This window comes from Onychomys torridus, chromosome 6 (assembly GCF_903995425.1).
Source record: "Onychomys torridus chromosome 6, mOncTor1.1, whole genome shotgun sequence".
Lineage (NCBI taxonomy): Eukaryota > Metazoa > Chordata > Mammalia > Rodentia > Cricetidae > Onychomys > Onychomys torridus.
The window spans coordinates 87661707-87680744 of NC_050448.1; positions in this window are offsets into that span (position 1 = coordinate 87661707).

Consider the following 19038-nt stretch of genomic DNA (forward strand, 5'->3'; position numbering starts at 1 on the left):
GTGAGGCTGCATTGTCTGAGCCAACTACATTGAAGCTGTTCTGAATGTTGGATCATGTGGGCCATGGTGTCATCAGAGACCTTCCAGGGGGTCTTGGCTTTTCAAATCATAGCAATCCATAGGTTTTCATCTTCTGTGGAAACAAAAGCAGAACTTCTCTTCCAAAGCAACATATACTTAAACATGAATTTTGAAATCAAGATTATCATATATATATATATATATATATATATATATATATATATATATATATTTAACTCAGCAGCTGTTATAATCAAATGTTTCTCTGCTGTTAAAAATCCCAAAGACAACATAATCCAGAATCTCTGTGTGATTTCCTTCTTTACATCGCTTATTTTTATATTACCTTCACTGTCTCTTTAAAGACTATTTTTAAAAACTATCTATTTCTTTATTTAATTGTCTATCCTCCCTTTCTTCTTTCTTTCAAGCCTACATACATTTTTACATACAGTGTAAACCATTTAGAGGTTTATTTAGTCTGACTCTGACTTAATTTGAATCTATTGCTTTTAACTGTGGCATTATTAAGACTGAAAAAGCAGCTTTGGCTGCTGGCTCTGCCTACCTCATCTTTCCAACATGGTGGAGATAATGTTCTGCCGACTCTGGGAGGCAGTGGGTCTATGCCTCTATCAAAGCAGTATGTAGCCCAGAAACCTCTTTTTGTACTAGCAAAAGCTAAATCCACCATTCACCATGTGGCTTGGAGATGCCTCTGGGTACTTCAGCAGGAGCCCATAAAGTGTGAACCTGACATAATGTAACTCTTGCCTACAGGCCTCGGTGTCTCTGTATCACAGTTTTCCTGAGAGACACAACTAGGAAGTTGCTCTTGGCTTCATCTTAGAACCTTTTTTTGAAGCTTTTTCAGGTTTTGGGTGAAAATTCTTGCCCCATGTTGGATGCCATTTGTAGTTGGAAGTTTCTCTAGTCCCACCAGCCCTGTGGTCCCACAGGTCACTTATAAAATCATCACTCAGAAGCTTATATTAATTATAACTGCCCATTCATTACTTTAGGTTTACTACTATCTAGCTCTTACACTTAAACTAACCCATTTCTGTTAATCTGTATGTCACCACACTTTCTGTGGCCTTACCTGTGTGCCATTACATGCTGCTCCCTGGACAGCAGGCTGGCATCTCCTGACTCAGCCTTCCTCTTCCCAGAATTCTCTTTGTCTGCTTATTCTGCCTATACTTCCTACCTGGCTACTGGCCAATCAGTGTTTTAGTAAACCAGTGTACAAAAGCATTATCCCACAGCAATAACATTTCTCTATTCAGAAAATAAGTGAACTCTGCATCTCTGAACTTCAAAGGCTCTCACAAATAAAAACTGCATCACTAAGATTATTTATATTTCTAAGTATTTGTATACTCTCTGTAAACCTTTTTTAGCTGTTGTCTTCTGGACCATTCTAGATGAAACATATTTTTCATTAATAAATATCTGAAATACACAAATTTTGCATTAAAATGTATAATAAATTAATTCCTTTCCAGTCAAAGGAGATTTTTCCTCCTAATAAAACTCAATCACTTTTTGTGTGTGCATGTTTTGGAATTCTTCCTAAAAATGTGCTTATTTTGATTTATGAAAAATGTGCTGGATGATCTGCAAGTACAATTTCATAACACTTATGTAAGCATGCTTTTCCAGTTTGAAATCAAGTTTACAGCTAGAAATAGCAGAGCAAATGGAAGAAAAAGCATTATGAATTTGTAAATGCTGCAAATTCAGTACTCTAGCTAAGAAAAACAATAGGAAGTGTTTAACAGCAGTTCTTACTTACAATAAGGGAAAGGAATATGTTCATTGGATGACACTAATATAAATTTTGATTATATTTTTGTAGTTTTTATTCACTTACCTTGTAAGAGTTTAAATTGGAAAAATAAATGAAACCAAGTACATATAAGCTAAATATTATGATAATCTCATGGTTGTTCAGTTTTTTGAATTTTAATGGTTTGCCACTTACTATTTTATTATCACTAAGTTGTAAATTCACCCTTTTCACCACTATGTGAGAAATGAATCTGATCCCTATATTTATTATTCAATTAACACCTGGCACTGAATTTTTGTCAGTAGAAATATATGGAAGACATGAAGAATATCAAATTTGATGTCCTGTCATTGTGGTATTTGCAACTGTTTCAGCATATCTAGGCTTCTCCAGCAGTGGACTCCTTTAGTACTCACAGCTTCTGAACAGCCTGACACTGCCTGGGCTGGAGAGAACCAATATCAACTACCAAACATTTGGTCCTCACTGGCAATGGCTTTGTAGTAAATGCCCTCAGATCATAATTTACCCATAAACTGCTTTCCTTACACCGTAGAGAACACATTTCTCACAAATTCATCATAGCCACTAGCAGGTGTATGATTCAGCACAGATAGGCTTTTTCCCATTGACTCTCCTGATATGTTTGGTCAATGGAGCTATTTTCTGGGTACTCTACTTTACTCCACTTGGCAATACCACAGGTTTGACAAGGTGGTATTACCACAGGCAACACCACTCTGTTTCTTATACTCAGTGAACTTGAGATTTGAGATTCTGGGTTAGCTTTTTTTATGAGTTTGAATGTGTTTACTCAAGGACTTGGAGGACTAACAGACTCTGCAATGGACTAATGTTAAATGAAAGATTTGCCAGAGCAGTGATGGCAAGAAACACATAAGGAGGTATGTAAGTGAAATAAGGGTTAGAGAAATAAGATAGTTGCCCTGAATTGATAATTCACTCTTTACACATTGATGTGAAAATTGTATTGTAACAAAAGTGTAGCTTAGTATCTTTGTTTTGCTTTTACATAGCATCCAAAATATAACAATTAAAACTTATATAGACATATCATTTTACATTTCTGATAATTAAAAGTCTAATATCAGACTAAATGGGGTAAAATCAAGGCATTTGTAATGCAAGCTTTAGTTCAGAATGTGCCCTAAGTACAGAGTACAATGGGTGTTTTCAATCAAATTTCTTTATATTTTAGTACTAACTACTCAGCTAGAGATATTGAACTAGTGGTATGGGGGAATATCTGCATAGTTGGTTTTCATATATTGTACACTAAACATCACTTAGGGAACATTCATTTGCTAACTGGTAAGTGTGATGTATTTATCTGTAGTGTGCATGTCAGGATTGACATAATTTCAATCATCAGATCCAATAACAGTTGTGTCCAATTGAAAACCACACCATGCTTTATCTAAATTTATGGGACTCCTTATTTCTCTAAACTACAGATAAGGTGATTTGAATGAAGGGTTAACCCTAAATCATGATTTAGAATGTGTTTACCCTTGTGTGTGTGTGTGTGTGTGTGTGTGTGTGTGTGTGTGTGTGTGTGTATGCATGTGTGTCTGTGTGTCTCAGTGTCTGTGTTTTGGGGTTTGTGCTGGAGGCAGGGGGGGCAAGCATGTGCTAATGTGCCATGGTGTACATGTAGAAGTCAGATGAAATCAGTTCCCTCCTCCCACCATAGGTTCCATCCTAACTCTAACTCAGATTATGAGTCTTCTACAGCTCATTTGGAAGCCCAACATTTTGATATACTTGTTTAGATAAGATTTTACTATGTGTCCCTCATAATCAGAGGAGCCATGTCCTAAAATTAAGCTAAACATAAAAATGACAATAATCCAAAAGCACAAATTGAGGTTATCAAATATTTTGCAGATGAAGTATCACTTTGCTATATGAAAGACACTGATAAAAGGAGTTGATTTTAAGGTCATAGTAAACATTAAATTGAGGTCAAGAATGAAACTTCATTGCCCATTAGAGGCCTTGTAAATAATTTCAGGGTGCTATATGTGTTGTATTGACATGTTCTGTACATATATTGAATTTTCAATATGTATTCCAAATCATGCTTGCTAGTCTTTCTAGTTGCATTTTAGATTCAGCAATTCACTGTTTCCTTAAAACTCTCTCTCTCTCTCTCTCTCTCTCTCTCTCTCTCTCTCTCTCACACACACACACACACACACACACACACATATACACACACACACACACACACCCGCACACACAAGAAACAAAACAAAAACCACCTTCCAATGAAATATTTTCCCAAATAACTAGTAGAGTAAGTTTCTGTCAAGTTCTAAAGGGTAGACATTTCAACAAAGAGTTGCATTTCAGAAGCTCTTTCTACCTTCAGTCTCTCTGTCACTCTTGTGGCTGTGTCTTGTGGTTGTGGTTGTGTCTCAAGAGGTGAGTTCAAGTACTGTTCCAGTGTCAAACATGCATGCCTATTGTCATTGCTCCCTGCCATGATGTCCATGGACATTTGAAAATATCAGTACCACATAGCCTATTTCGTCTATAAATTTTCATTGGTAATGATCTCTTATTACAACAACGGGAAAGTAAATGATATATCCACAAATGGTGAAATACACAGAGAAGACAGAACAGAGAGATGAAAGGATAGGACCCCTCACCCTCCGAGCTGGTGCTTCCATAGAAAGACCCCTCATGCTACTGACTTTGTGAGTATACCTCTGCTCTGATAAAACTTTCCTGCTGCATCTTTCTTCTTATCCTGTTGAATTCTTCTTGTAAAGAGCTCAAGACTTGAGCAAACGCTACAACATCATTATCAATGTCTCATCTTCTTCAAACCATAACCAGTGATCTTCAAGGGGCTCATAATTCAGATATTTTACTTTTAGAGAGGCCGTTAACTTTATTAACATTTTCCATGCTGTAATCCATTTAGTTTTTTTTTTTTTTTTTCCCGAACAGGTAGATTATTTCAAAATAATTTACACACTATGCATGAAATGCATATAACTCTAATTTCACTTCTATATAAAAGGAGTAAATTTACATCTAAGCTTTAGATTCAATTTTTAATGTTAAACAATAAATCTTTTCATTCTGAAAAATCTTGGTTCTAAAATATAATGAGATAATGAATTCAATTAAATTTACAAACAAATATGTGTATTCTTGGATATGTGCTCACTCTATTTCTAACAGCAAACATTTGATAAACAAGCTACTATGAGAAGTTCAGATATGTGTAATGTTTTCAGTTGTGTACTCATTTCTGATTCTTATCACAATCTTGAACTGTATAGAAGTTATTAGGAGATTTGAGATTAAGAGTGTTACTGAAATATTCTGTGCTTTCTTATACCTGAAAACTCTACTAATTATACAGTTGAATATAATCTAATAGCAAATGAATTGCTGAAGATTTTATTAAAAAGTGGAGAATGATCTGACAAAGTACTTACAATGATAGTTGTATCAGAAAAATGATTATTATTTTTTATATTATAGGTGTTTTATAAGCCATTCAATGTAAATTATGACTTTGTGTGATGAAATCTCAATGTTGTTTTAATTTGCATTTCCCTAATGCTGAAGTTTGTGAACAAGTTTTAAGGTATATTTTGGTCATTTTTATTTCTTCGTTTGAAAACGTCTATTTAGATTACGAGCTCATTTCAATTGGGCAATTTCTTTCACTCTGCTTCTTGAGTTCTTAGAGTATTTGGGAATTTAAACCTCTGTGAGATGTTTAGCTGTCAAAGATTCTCTCCTATTATGTGGGTTTCATCAATTAATTATTTGTTTTTTATTTTATTTTTTATTTTGTTCTTTTATTTTGTTTTGTCTAGTTTTACAATAGTGGTTTGGTTTTGTTGTTGTTGTTGTTTTTAGTTTTATGATGTCCCAGATGCCAACTGTTGGCCTTAAATCTTTAGCTATTAGAATCTTGTTCCAAAACCGACACCTTAGAGTACAGGCTATAACTTCTTCTAGCAGTTTTAGATTACAAATTGATGTTTCTGGTCCACTTTAATATAACTTTTAATTGAATTTTTCTTTATTAATTTGTTTTATTCATTTTACATACCAACCACAGATTGCCCCACTCTTCCCTCTCACCTGCCCCTGAGGCTTCTCCCCCAGCCCAACCCCCATTCCCTCTGAAAATGTAAGGCCTCCCTTGAGGAGTCAGTAAAGCCTGGTACATTCAGTTACTACATAAAAGCAACACATCTCAACTTCAAAGATAGACTCTACCTTAGAGTAAAAGGTTGAAAAAAGACTTTCCAATCAAATGCACTTAAGAAGCAACCTGGTGTAGCTATCCTCATCTAACAAAATAGTCTTCAAGCTAAAATCAATCAAGGGAGATTGGGAAGGACATTACATATTCATCACAGGAAAAATCCACCAAGGTGAAGTCTTAATTCTGAACATTTATGCCCCAATTACAAGGGCACCCACATATGTAGAGAAACAATACTAAATCTTAAATTACACATCAAACTCCACACACTAAAAGTGGGAGACCTCAACATCCCACTCTCACCAATGGACAGTTCTTCCAGACAGAAACCTAAGAGAGAAATAAGGGATCAAACAGATGTTGTGACTCAAATCGCCTTAATAGATATCTACAGAACATTCCATCCTAACACAAAAGAATATACATTCTTCTCAGCATCCCATGGTCTCTAAAATTGACCACATACTCAATCACAAAGCAAATATCAACAGATACAAAAAAAAGGAATAACCTCCTGTTATCAGACCACGATTGCTTAAAGTTATATTTCAACAACAACAACAAAATTACAGAAATCCTACAAATGCATTGAAACTGAATAATGCTTAGTTGAATCACCAATGGGTCAAGGAAGAAATAAAGAAAAAAATTAAGGACTCGCTAGAATTCAATGATAATGAATGTACAGCATACCCAAACTTATGGGACACCATGAAAGCAATGCTAAGAGGAAAATTCATAGCTCTAAATGCCCATATAAAGAAGTTGGAGAAAACTCACACTAATGACTTAACAGTATACATAAAATCTCTAGAACAAAAAGAAGCAAACTCACCCAGAAGGAATAGATGCCAGGAAATAATCCAACTAAAGACTGAAATCAACAAAATAGAAACAGAACAATACAAAGAATCCATGAAATAAAGAGTAGGTTCTTTGAGGAAATCAACTAGATAGACAAACCCTTATCCCAATTAATATAATTTTATTGAGGGTACTAAAATGGTTCAAATTTCACTTTTTTGTGTGCATGGACAGTATCTTTGGAACATTCATTAAAATACTGTCTTTTCTCAAGTGTATGTTTTTTAGCTATCTGTCAAATATCAGATGTCTGCAGTCACCAGCACACATGACTAGGACATTTATTTTACTCTTTTGGTCTATGTATCTGGATTTTGCCAAGAAACTAATGAATGCTGGGGGGCGGGGGCTAGCCTGTCCTAAGGAGGAGCTCCTTTATTGGTTGTCCGATGTAAAGTCGCCATCCTTGAGGACATATGGACATGAACAAGCTCAGAGGACTGTTTTGCTATACATTTTCATGTATCCAGAAGTTTCTCCAGTCTTGTCCAGCCAAGTGGTCTGGACCAATCTCTCCCATCTCTGGTCCCACAGCTTCTTATAAGATAATCTCTCAGAGGTTTAATATTATTTACAAACTGTGTAGCCTGTGACTCATGGTTCTTGCTAGCCAGACTTTTCATCTTAAATTAACCCATTTTTATTATTCTATGTTTTCTCACATGGCCCTGGGGTTACATGTTCTCTCACATCTTACTTCTGGTGGTGGCATCTTGAGCATCCTCCCTGACCCTGCCTTTCTCCTCTCTCTATCGCAATTGGATCCTCCATCTGGCTCTATTCTGTCCTGCCATAGGTCAATGCGGGTTTATTTATTAATCAATTGGAGCAACACATATTCACAGTATACAGAAAGACATCCCATAGCATTTTCACATAAATATTTACACATATATATTTTAACAATAATAATCAAATAAAAAAAGGCTATCAACTCCAAAGTGAAGGGGGGTCATGGGAGGAATTTGAGGCAGTATAACTTGGAGGGGCAGGAAGGAGGAAAAGTAGGATGGTATTAATATAATTCTATTTCAATTAAAGACATGTTAAAGATGACAAAAGATTAAATGTGAAAAGACATTTAATAAACTATGAATTTATATTGCAAAAAGAAAAGGAGAGGAAGAAGAATACAATTTCTGGCTTATTACTTCTTTTATTACTATCTTTGTAATTAGTAGTAATAAAATACTCTGACAAAAGCAACTCAAGAAGCATTTTCTTTGGCCTGAAATCCAAGGTACTGTCTATCATGATGTTAAGGTCAGGATAACCTGGCCATTGAATATGTGGAAAGGAATTAGAAAATCTTGAATGTGTTCTGTTTAGCTTACTTTCCCCAATACTCTGAATCTCCCAGACAGGCAATGATGCTGTCCATATTGCATGCAGTTGTTTTCCCAAATAAATTTATATAACTAAGGAAATAATTCTCAAGAGAGAATCTGACCTATTTAGGGTAGTATGTGATAGACTCCCTTTACATAGCATTTTCCTCTGATTCATTCTCCATTTTATGATATGTATCTCTGGATTTTTTTCAAATGATTATTTATAAGGTTATATTCTGAATCCTGTCTGAACTATCTTCCCTTTTCCTTGCACACTTTTGTGTTTCTCACTTGTCTTTACTGAGATATGTTATTGCAATGTACATTCAACTGGTAGGGTAGTCATGTCTTTTTAAACTCATTGAAAACACACACCTGGCAAAGAGGCAGGCTCTACTGCCCCAGAATCCAGTATACTTATTTCAAGACTTCTCCATATCTCCTTGTACATGGATGAGCTGCTATTCCTGGCTCTGTAACAAGGAGAAAGAAAAACACCAATAGCTAAGGATGTTGAAAACCTGTGTCTTCAGAACAGCTAGAATGTAAACAGCTCTTACTGAGGTTGCATTTCTTTATCTCACAATATAAGAATTCTTGAGAATGTGCAAACTCATCCATGTAAAAGACAAAAAAGATAGCTCATCATGTTTTCTCTTCAATTGGGAACTCCAGATGATCTGCTTGGCTGCCTCAGCTATGTTCTACTAGGTGAATTCCAAAGAAGGTCTTCATTTGATGGTGTTTGGTTTCTTATTGCTCTTTTCTTTTTTCTGTTACTCATGCTATATTCTTATACTTTTGTTATATATTTAACCAAAAAAGATCACTCACTCAAAACCAATGGTGTGGCTATTGTAGATCATTCACAGGAATGTACACAATATTTATCTGTGATAAAGTTTATTCATAAATTCAAAAGTTGATTATTTTAGTAGATATATTTAATCAAGCAATTATAATCATCTTGTTTTCCAAAACTTCCACTAATGAAAAATTTTATTTTTTCTAGATAATATCTACATTATATTTTACTTTTCAAATGAATAAATGTGTAAATGCTTTCTAAAATGAATGTATCAGAAATATATATAAACCTGTCCCATCCATATAATGTTACTTCTGTTGAAATTTTCAGGGCTAACTACTTGTTACTGGACAACCAATTGGTGTGCTTTTCCTTTTAATAGCAGTTACTAATATCCCCTCTCTAACTTATCAAATTACTTCAGTTTATTGTATTTAATTTGTATGTGTCCTATATTTTTTAGTATAAATATTTTAGTTTGATTTGGAACATTACTGTTGTTAAATTCTTGTAGTGAGTCTAAATTTTAATTTTTGTAAGTTTTCTTTGGTTTATGGTTTGTTTTGTATTTAGTACCTCCATGGGTTAAATCTGAAAAAATCTCATGACATTTGTTCATAGGTGATCTCAACCAGTTGTAAAACTTTAAGTAAAAGAATTTAAACCCAGAACCCAAAGAGTGTCCTCTGGTTCTGACCAGCTTAATGATCAAGGATCCCTTTATGCATGCTATGCTGTCTGAAAGGACAGTATGCTTCCTGATGTTGATGACCTTAGGTGTGTGGGGTAAACTCAAGATATTTTTCAAGTATGTCTGCCTTAATTACAGTTTTATTGCTGTGAACTCCATGACCACAACAGCTCTTATGAAGGAAGCTATTTAATTAGGGTTTGCTTACAGTTCAGAGGTTTAGCCCATTATCATCATGGTAGGCTGCATGGCAGCATGCAGGCAGTCATGTTGCTAGAGAAGGAACTGAGAGTTCTATATTCCTATCTGAAGGCAGCAGGCAGAGGGAGTGATACTGGGCTTGTTTTGAGCATCTGGAAGCCCAAAGCCTACCCTCAGTTAACACACTTCCTCCAACAAGGCCACACAAATCCAACTAGGCCACACTTCCTAAAAGTGCCATTCCCTATAAACCCATTAATATAGTGACATTTACTTTCCTCAAATAGGAAGTTGAAAATAAGACAGTTAAAATTACTTACTGGCACTACATCATGTTATTTAAAGTATATCTTTAGCTACTTTCTATGGTTTCATCAAGATTCAAATAAATTGATAAATTAAACCGAGGCAATGATAGTATCTCACTTATGCAGCACAATTTAAATATTAGCTTTTCAAAATTAAGTGACAATTTCATACATAACACAATCTGATTATTCTCTCCTTATGCTCTTTTATCACTCTTCTCAAACCCTAAGCATTCTCCCTACCAGTCTCTTTCCAAGAGACTTTTATCTTCATTGGGTGTCAATTTATTTTAAGTAGGGTTACTTGCATGACCCTTGGATTGGAAATACCCACTGGAGCATGGTGGGCCACAAGTAGCATACAAATGAATAAACAGCACTCTTCCTGCATCAAACATTAGCAAAGTTTTCAACAGTGAGGACTCAAGTCCCCTGAGCTCCTCCTCCTTCCAAAACTGACTATTGACATCCTGGTCCTAATGAAGAACCAATGAAAGAATCTATAGCTGCTATGACTTCAGTTGTACAGCATACTTATTGAGTTTGAATATTTAATGTATATCCTATTTTATACATATACATTTTAATTTTACAATCTAGATAGTGAACTTGTTTATCTTTTTAGTGTTCTCTCCTATCTCAAATATTTGTTCAATTTTTAAACAAGTTTTATTATTTTTTTTAAATCCAGACAAATCTACTTACATTCTAATCTCACATGTTGTATCATTGTTTGAAAACATGTCTATTAAAAGTACTTAAATCTCTTCATTTTGGGTTGGGGATTTAGCTCAGTGGTAGACTGCTTGCTTAGCAAGGACAAGGCCCTGGGTTCGATCCTCAGCTTAAACAAACAAACAAACAAATAAAACCCTCTACATTTATCCCTGAAGAGAGCTATAAAAACAGGCTTATCACTGCCCCCTGTCTGAAGTAATAACTTCATTTTCTATATTGTTAAACTACAATCATCCAGAAAAGTGTCTCTGTTCACTTCAAATTTGATACTATAAGAAGAAAGCACTGTTTTTTTTTTTTTCATTATTTTTTTTCATATAGATGATACTCCATCTATGGGCTGCAATTCCTACCACAAGGATTGAAAAAAGAAGCTCAATGGAACAGATCAAACCTAACCTATAGTGAGGATTTAGCATGAAAAGTGATTGTGAGTTCTAATAGGCTTATGAAGATTTGTAATATATTATTAATAAACAAGTTGAGTGTATGGTTATCAGTACACATTAATGGAATCACAATTCTCAAACTTTGAAATGTCAAGGAAATAATGTTTTACTTTCTATTCATATATCTTCTTTGGATGAAGATTGGATTGGTAAAGAAAGCAATCTGCCTTTCTTAGGTACATTGCCCTTTGTTCTTGAAAAATATTCTACTACGATGTTATTGATTTTTTTCTTTCAGTTTTCATGAACTGCATTCCTAGGAACACTACAAATAACCCTCCTAGGACTTTACTTTTGCTTGCCTACTCAGAAGACCTAGCATTACTCAGCTTTAATGAGACTGAGGCAGGTTCACAACCCTGCTGATTTTCATTTAAGTAATTCCAAAGCCCTAGACACTTTCTGCCCAACAATAAATTATGAATCCCAGACCACAAAAGCACCCCAGGATCAGTTTAGAAAATGAAAGAAGTGAAATAAATAGTAAACAACTTGGGAGATGCCTCTGGAGGCATCACCATTCCTGACATCAAGTGCTACTATAGAGCTATGGCAATAAAAACAGCTTGGTATTGGCATAAAAACCAACATGTGGACCTATGAAATTGAATTGAAGACCCTGGAATTAACCCACATACCTATGAACACCTGATTTTTGAAAAAGAAGCAAAAACTATACAATGGAAAAAAGAAAACATCTTCAACAAATGGTGCTGGCATAACTGGATGTCAACATGTAGAAGCCTGCAAATGGATCCATATCTGTCACCATGCACAAAATTCAAGTCCAAGTAGATCAAAGACCTCAACATTAATCCAGTTACACTGAACTTGATAGAAGAGAAAGTAGGAAGTATTCCTGAAAGCATTGGCACAGAAGACCACTTCCTAAATATAACAGCACCAGCACAGACATGGAGAGCAACAATTAATAAATGGGACCTTTTGAAACTGAGAAGCTTCTGTAAGGCAAAGGACATGGTCAATAAGACAAAATGACAGCCTACAGAATGGGAACAGATTTTCACCAATCCCACATCTAACAGAGTGCTGATCTCCAAAATATATAAAGAACTCAAGAAACTAGACATAAAAATACCAAACATTGCAATTAAAAAATGGGATATAGAGCTAAACAGAGGCTTCTTAAAGGAAGAATTTCAAAAGACTGAAAGACATTTAAGGAATTGCTCAGCATCCTTAATTATCAGTGAGATGCAAATCAAAACAAATCTGAGATACTATCTTACACTGCTCAGAATGGCTAAGATCAAAAGCACTGAAGACAGCTTATGTTGGAGAGGATGTGGAACAAGGGGCACACTTCTCCATTGTTGGTGAGAGTGCAAACTGGTACAGCCACTTTGGAAATCAGTATGGCATTTTCTCAGAAAATTGGGAATCAATCTACCTCAAGACCCAGCTGTACCACTCTTGGGCATACTCAATCATACTACAGGGACACATACTCAACTATGTTCATAGCAGCATTATTCATAATATCTAGAAACCTAGGTGCTCCTCAACTGAAGAATGGATTAGGAAAATGTGAGATATATATATATATATATATATATATATATATATATATATATATATATATATGTACTACACAGAAAAAAAAGGACATCATGAAATTTGTAGGCAAATGGATAGAATTAGAAAATATCAACCTGAGTGAGGTAACCTTGACTCAGAGAGAAGAACATGGTATGTACTCACTCATAAGTCAATGCTAATTATAAAGCAAAGGATAATCAGGAGGCAACAACCCACAACTCTAGAGAAGCTAACTAACAGGGAAGACCCAAAGGAGGATGCATGGACTGCCTTGGGATGAGTGGTGGGCAATGGAGGGTAGGGCATAGGGGATGAGAACATAAGGGAATGGGATGGTTGGGCTAGAACAGGGAGGGAGGGGGAGAGCAATAAAAGAGACATCATGATAGAGAGAGACATCATAGGGTTAGAGAAAAAACCCAGTGCTAGTGAAGTTGCCAGGAATCCCCAAGGATGACCCCGGCCTGGGCTGCTAGCAATAGTGGAGAGAGTGCCTGAACTAAACTGGCTTACCCAAGTGATTAGACTGGTTAATACCCTAGCTGTCATTACAGAGCTTTTCTCCAAGGACTAATGGAATCAGATGCAGAGACCCACAGTCAAATGCTAGGCAGAGCTCCAGGAGTCTAGTCAAAGAGAGAGAAGAGGAATTCTGTGAGCAAGTGCATCAAGATCATGATGGGGAAGCATGCAGGGATGACAAAATCAAACTAGAGGGAACTCATGAAAGTTGGATCAATGGCTGTGGAGCCTACATGGGACTGGACTAGGCCCTTTGTAGAATGAGACAGCTGTGTAGCTTGATCTGCTTGGGAGGCCCCCTGGTGGTAGGATCAGAATCCATCTCTGGTGCATAAGTGGGATTTTTGGAACCCACTACTTATGATGGGACACCTCCTGTAACCTTAAGGCAGGGGGAGAGGGCTTGGACTTGCCTCTACTGAATGTGCCTCCAAATGGGAGGTCTTGCCTTCTTATGGGAGGGAGTGGGGTATGGGTTGGTAGGGGAGGCTGTAGGGGCAGGAGGAGGGAGGAGGGGGATCTTTGATTGGTGTGTAAAATGAATGAAAACATTTTCTTAATACAAAAACAAAAAAAAAAAAACAAAAACAAAAACCCTGGAGCCAGATATTGAGATGAATTCTGAAAGATCAGAGAAGCAGAACAAGCCACAGCTAACCTTACCTTGCCAACTTTTCAGCCAGTCCTGTTTCCACAAACTGGAAGCCGCTGAGTCCTCATCTGAATGGATCTCAACTGAACATTTGGCACCTAACGTTCGTGGTAGGAATTCATGTAAAAGCCTCTTGCCTATGGCCTTGTGAGCCCCAGCTCAGGCCCCAGCTACACTGGGCCAGTTGTGGTGGCACACTGGTTTACTGAAGGAGGCAGAGGCAGGAGGATCCCGAGTTTGAGGCCAGCCTAGAAGGCTTGCTAAGGAGAAGCTACAAACAGTGATAGAGGGACCATGGAGGCAGCAGCTGCTGCTCTGAGTTACAGGCTGCTTCTCATCCTGTTGGTGACTGCGGTGATGCTGCTACCTGGGACATAAGGTTTACTGCTGCTTGTTCAGAGAAGAATTGCCAGGACCATCCTGTTACAAGAAAATATTGGCAAAGGTCAGTTTGGAAAAGTTTGCCAAGACAAAGGGGTGGGGAGAAATTACTGTGAAGATTTTCACTTCTAGGAAAGAATGTTCATTGTTCTGAGAGGCAGACATTTATCAGAATGATTGCTCCAAACCACAAAAAAAAAGTCTTCAAAAAACCATGACCATACATAACAGTGACTTTGAAATCTTCAAAAAGATGACAGGATCCCACAATGATGATTCCACATGGACTGTGATAAAGCCATTAAGCTGATTAACACCACAAAATGATCTGCTTTGGACTACAAACTACACAGGACAATTTTGAGATGGCTACCTGAGATGATCCATCCTGACAGACTACTTGAACAAAGACTTGAAACAAGCCCTGCACTTTCTCATTATGTATCAGATGGACAAATGATACAGGACTTGACAATTAACCCAAAAATAGAGTTTTTGTTTAAAAAAGAAAAAGGAGAATATAGATATGAGATAGATCACTGAATATACCCTGAGAAAAAAAGATAAAGAAATATTAGGATAAATGGGTAGATCACTGAATCTATACTAAAAAGAAAAAGGGAAAGATATAAAAATGACAAAAGGTAGATTATTGGAACTTTTATGAAAAGAAAAAAAGAGAATATGAATATGATAAGAAAAAGATCAATTTTTGAATCTACTTTTAAAAAGAAACAATTTGTTTTAAATAGAATTAGTAATGAAAAATTTTTTGTCTGAATTTTTCAAATGTTACTGGACTGGACGTTGTTATGTATAATGGAGTTTTTTGACTGAATCTGTCAAAAGTTAGTGGACTAGACATCACTAATGTAATCTTGACTGTGTATATTGTATATACTTATTGGATATGATTTTTCTTGTATTAGTTATAAGCTTTTTTAAATTTGAGACAAAAACAGGAAAATGTGGTATTGTGTTCCCAAAAATATTGTTCAGGCTAATAAATTTATGTGGGGTCAGAGAACAGGACTGCCACAATATTAAACATGAGGATAGGCTGTGGTAGCACATGCCTTTAATCCTAGCATCCTAGAGACAGAAATACCTCTGGATCTCTGAGTTCAAGGCCACATTAGAAACAGCCAGGCATGGTGACTCATGCCTTTAATCCCAGAAATCCAGCCTTTAATCCCAGGGAGTGATAGCAGAAAGCAGAAAGGTATACAAAGCATGAGGACCAGTAACTAAGTTAGTTAAGCATTTGGCTGGTTAAGCATTTAGGCTTTGGGGCAGCACAGTTCAGGTGAGATCCATTCTGGATGAGGACTCAGAAGTTTACAGTCTGAGGAAACAAGACCAGCTGAGCAACTGGTGAGGTGAGGAAGCTGTGGCTTGTTCTGCTTCTCTGATCTTCCAGCATTCACCCCAATAACTGGCCTCAGGTTTGGTTTTATTAATAAGTACCTTTAAGATTCAAGCTACATATTGAGATGAATTCTGAAAGATCAGAGAAGCAGAATAAGCCACAGCTAACCTTACCTTGCCAACTTCTCAGCCAGTCCTGTTTCTACAAACTGTAAGCTGCTAAGTCCTCATCTGAATGGATCTTAGCTGAACTGCTGCTAAAAGCCTAAAAGCTTAAAAGCCTCTAGTTCCTAGTCTTCATGCCTTATATACCTTTCTGCTTCCAGTGTGGCCTTGAACTCACAGAGATATGGATGGATTTCTGCCCTTAGAATGCTAGGATTAAAGATGTGTCCAACCACTGCCTAAACTTGAGGTTTAATATAATGGCTGTTCTGTTCTCTGAGGACACCAAGATAAGTTTATTAGGGTGCACAATATATTGGGGACACAATATCACCACACGAGGTATTAAGAAATATCTTAGAGATGTTTGCTTTAGTATGGTGGTATCATGTTCCCCCAAATATTGTGCACCCTAATAAATTTATCTGGGATCAGAGACAGACAGCCACTAGATACAGAGGCTAGAAAATGGTAGAACTCACACCTTTAATGCTAGCATTTCAGAGACAGAAATCCCTCTGGATCTCTGTGAGTTCAAGGCCACATAGGAAACAGCCAGGCTTGGTGACACACTCCTTTAATCCCAGGGAGTGATGGTAGAAAACAGAAAGGTATATAAGCATATGGTTGGTTAAGCATTCAGGCTTTTGAGCAGCAGTTCAGGTGCAATTCATTTGGATAAGGAGTCAGAGGCTTACAGTCTGAGGAAACAAGACCAGCTGAGGAACTGGCAAGGTGAGGTAGCTGTGGCTTGTTCTGCTTCTCTGATCTTCCACCATTCATCCCAATTACAGGCCTCAGGTTTGATTTTATTAATAAGAAATTTTAAGATTCCGTGTAACACTTTATTTTTAAGTTAGCTCTGTTATATGTAAAGTGAAAATAGTTAAGAAATCTCAGGTGGTGGAACACGCCTTTAATCCCAGCACTTGGGAGGCAGAATCTGGTGAATCTCTGTAAGTTGGAGACCACCATAGGCTACAAAGTGAGTGCCAGGAAAAGTGCAAAGCTATACTGAGAAACCCTGTCTCAAAAAAAAAAAAAAAAAGAAAAAAGAAAAAAGAAAAAGAAACAAACCAAAACAAAAACAAACAAACAAAAAGAAATCTCCTAGATATCTTTTCTAAATCTCTTCTAGGTATTAAGAAATCTTTAAGTGTTGGAATATATCTATAGAATTTCTTTAAGACATGTAGTAATACATAGCCATGTTAGTTTTTTTCTTTTTTATTACTATATTTGTGTTTTAATTTTACACATCAGCCATGGGATCCTCTGTCCTCCCCCATCCTGCACCCACCCCCACCTTCACCCCATCCTCTCCCCTCAATTCCCATCTCCTCCAGGGCCAAGAGTACCCTGGGGATTCATTTAAACCTGATGGATTCAGAACAGGCAGGTCCAGTCCCCTCCTTCCAGGTTGAGCAAAGTGTCCCTGTATAAGCCCAAGGTTCCAAACAGCCAGCTCATGCACTAAAGACAGGTCCCAGTCCCAAGGCCTGGATGCCTCCCAAACAGTTCAAGCTATTCAATTGTCTCACTTATCCAGAGGGCCTGATCCAGCTGGGGGCTCCAGAGCCTGTGGTTCATAATTCATGAGTTTCCATTCCTTTGGCTATTTGTCCCTGTGCTTTTTCCAATCTTGGTCTCAACAATTCACACTCTTATAGTCCCTCCTCTTTCTCAACAACTGGACTCCTGGAGCTCCACCTGGAGCCTGGCTGAGGATCTCTGCATCCACTTTCCTTAGTTATTGGATGAGAGTTCCAAGAAGACTGTTAGGGTGTTTGGCCATCTGATCACCACACTAGGTCAAATCAGGCTTTCTCTCAACCAGATTGCCAGCAGTCTACAGGGGATGTATCATTGTGGATTTCTAGGGACCTCTCCAGCACTCTGCCTATTCCTGTTTTCATGTGGTCTTCATTTATCATGGTCTGTTATTCCTTGTTCTCCATTTCTGTTCTTGATACAGCTGGGATCTCCTGCTCCCCTAAGCTTGCTGTCACTCAAATCTTGCCCTTCATTACTCTCACTCTCGTCCTGGTTGTTCATGTGGATCTCATCCATTTCTCTGCCATTGGGTGATCCCTGTGTCTTTCTTAGGGTCTCATTTTCTAGGGTCTCCTCCCTGGAGTTGTGTAGCAGTCTAGTCATCTTTGTTTTACCTCTAGTATCCTCCTATGATTGAGTAAATACCATGTTTGTCCTTCTGAATCTAGGTTACCTCACTCAGGATGATTTTTTTCTAGATCCATCCATTTGCCTGCAAACCTCAGGATGTCATTGTTTTTCTCTGCTGAGTAGTAGTACTCCATTGTGTATATGTACCATATATTGTTTATCCATTCTTCAGTTGGAGGGCATCTAGATTGTTGTCAGGTTCTGGCTATTACAAACTGCTGATATGAATATAGCTGAGCAAATGCCCTTGTGGTATGATTGAGCATTCCTTGGTTATATGCCCAAGAGTTCTATACCTGGGTCTTGGGAAAGATGGATTCAAAATTTCCTAAGGAAGCACCATATTGATTTCCAAAGTGGCTGTACAAGCTTGCCTTCCTACCAGCAGTGGAGGAGAGTCCCCCTTGCTCCACATCCTCTCCTGCATAAACTGTCTTCTGTGTTTTTTGATTTTAGACACTCTGAAAGGTGTAAGGTGGTATCTCAGAGTCATTTTGATTTGCATTTCCCAGATAAATAGGGATGCTGAGCAATTCCTTAAATGTCTTTCAGCCATTTGAACTTCCTCTGTTGAGAATTCTCTGGTTAGTTCTATAGCCCATTTCTTAATTGGAATGTTGGGCATTTTGATGTCTAATTTCTTGAGTTCTTTATATCTGGATATCAGCCCTCTGTCAAATGTGGGGTTGGTGAAGACCTTTTCCCATTCTGTAGGCTGTTGCTTTGTCTTGATGAC